The sequence below is a fragment of the Cucurbita pepo genome, chromosome 2, assembly GCF_057944985.1.
Source record: "Cucurbita pepo subsp. pepo isolate OVF chromosome 2, ASM5794498v1, whole genome shotgun sequence".
NCBI lineage: Eukaryota > Viridiplantae > Streptophyta > Magnoliopsida > Cucurbitales > Cucurbitaceae > Cucurbita > Cucurbita pepo.
The window spans coordinates 8,027,104-8,029,603 of NC_141799.1; positions in this window are offsets into that span (position 1 = coordinate 8,027,104).

Genomic DNA, 2,500 nt, shown 5'->3' on the forward strand with positions numbered 1-2,500 from the left:
ATACCTATGAAGCGTGAGTACACGTATAAAGCCTTGAAGGTTAGCCCCTACAACAATTCATCACACCTAACATCCGTGGAAAGTAAGAACGTGTATAAAACCTTGGACTATAAAAATATCATCAAACCCAATACCCGTGAAAAGTGAATGTTCATTTTTAATGCTTGTATTGTTGTGACTTTTTTTTTTTTGGGGGGAACTAAGAAAAGAGTGACACCCGTAAAAATTTAACTATTTTTTTTTTCTTTTGGTTGTCTAAAACAATAAAATGAAGAGTTTTGATACTAGAGCAAGTACATTACACTAAGACACCCACCAGGACCTTGTTTTTACAATCATCATCCATTAATTGTGAAAGTACATGTGGAGTGGTTGGTTTGTTGTAATTTTTTTTCTGGGAGCTAAGCAACATGAAAGAATGATTCCCACAAAATTTCAGATTTTTTTTACAACTCTAACTATTTTTTCTAATTTCTTATTATTTAATATTTAAAAATTCATTAAAAAAAAATTGGTTGGTTGAAAAACTATGAAACTTGATTTCTAGATCCATTACAATGTCCAATCCATGAATCAATCGAGTTCATGGAAAAAAACATTATAAAACTTGAGATATTTGACCGTATGACCGTTCAGAAAAATCGTATCTAGGCCTAGCAGACCAAAAATGCCTCAAAATGTACTATATAGGGGGGTGACTAGTCTGCATGGGCTGGGCACGGGGGTACCCCCTATATCTTCCGCCACCCCCACGCCCCAAGCACTATGCGCCGCACATGGGCATATGCTTGGGCCGTACGGGTGGTGGTCGGAGGTCGAGGGCGTTTGACGACGGTGGTGCGGTGGGGGAACGCGCACGGTGGAGCAGTGTCGGAACGTTCCCTCGCGCTCGCCCGCCCCGCCATGCCCCACCCGCGTGCGCCCCGCCCTGCCCCACCCCCGCCCTGCCCCGCCAGCGCGCGCGCGCGTGCGCGCCCCACGCCCCGCACAGCCCTCGTTCTCCCGCGCGCGCGCGCCCCGTCCCGCCCCGCCCGCGTGCTTCTGTGCGCGCGCGCCCCGCCCCGCCCAGCCCTCGTTCTCCCGCGCGCGCGCCCCGTCCCGCCCCGCCCGCGTGCTTCTGCGCGCGCGCGCCCCGCCCCGCCCAGCCCTCGTTCTCCCGCGCGCGCGCGCCCCGTCCCGCCCCGCCCGCGTGCTTCTGCGCGCGCGCGCCCCGCCTCGCCAGCGTCTCCCGCGGGCGCGCGCCCCGCCCCGCCCGCGTTCTTCTGCGCGCGCGCGCCCCGCCCGCGTTCTTCTGCGCGCGCGCGCCCCGCCCCGCCCCGCGTGCTGCTGCGTGCACGCCCGCGCCCCATCCATCACCCATTAATTGTGAAAGTACTTGTGGAGTGGTCGGTTTGTTGTAATTTTTTTTCTGGGAGCTAAGAAACATGAAAGAATGATTCCCAAAAAATTTTAGATTTTTTTGACAAATCTAGCTATTTTTTTTAATTTCTTATTATTTAATTTTTAAAAATTCATTAAAAAAAATTGGTTGGTTGAAAAATTATGAAACTTGATTTCTAGATCCATTACAATGTCCAATCCATGAATCAATCGAGTTCATGGAAAAAAACACTCTAAAACTTGAGATATTTGACCGTATGACGGCTCAGAAAAATCGTATCTAGGCCTGGCAGACCAAAAATGCCTCAAAATGTACTATATAGGGGGGTGACTAGTCTGCATGGGCTGGGCACGGGGGTACCCCCTATATCTTCCGCCACCCCCACGCCCCAAGCACTATGCGCCGCACATGGGCATATGCTTGGGCCGTACGGGTGGTGGTCGGAGGTCGAGGGCATTTGACGACGGTGGTGCGGTGGCGGAACGCGCACGGTGGGGCAGTGTCGGAACGTTCCCTCGCGCTCGCCCGCCCCGCCATGCCCCACCCGTGTGCGCCCCGCCCTGCCCCACCCCCGCCCTGCCCCGCCAGCGCGCGCGCGCGTGCGCTCCCCACGCCCCGCACAGCCCTCGTTCTCCCACGCGCGCGCGCCCTGTCCCGCCCCGCCCGCGTGCTTCTGCGCGCGCGCGCCCCGCCCCGCCCAGCCCTCGTTCTCCCGCGCGCGCGCGCCCCGTCCCGCCCCGCCCGCGTGCTTCTGCGCGCGCGCGCCCCGCCCCGCCCAGCCCTCGTTCTCCCGCGCGCGCGCCCCGTCCCGCCCCGCCCGCGTGCTTCTGCGCGCGCGCGCCCCGCCCCGCCCAGCCCTCGTTCTCCCGCGCGCGCGCCCCGTCCCGCCCCGCCCGCGTGCTTCTGCGCGCGCGCGCCCCGCCCCGCCAGCATCTCCCGCGCGCGCGCGCCCCGCCCCGCCCGCGTTCTTCTGCGCGCGCGCCCCGCCCCGCCCCGCGTGCTGCTGCGTGCACGCCCGCGCCCCATCCATCACCCATTAATTGTGAAAGTACTTGTGGAGTGGTCGGTTTGTTGTAATTTTTTTTCTGGGAGCTAAGAAACATGAAAGAATGATTCCCA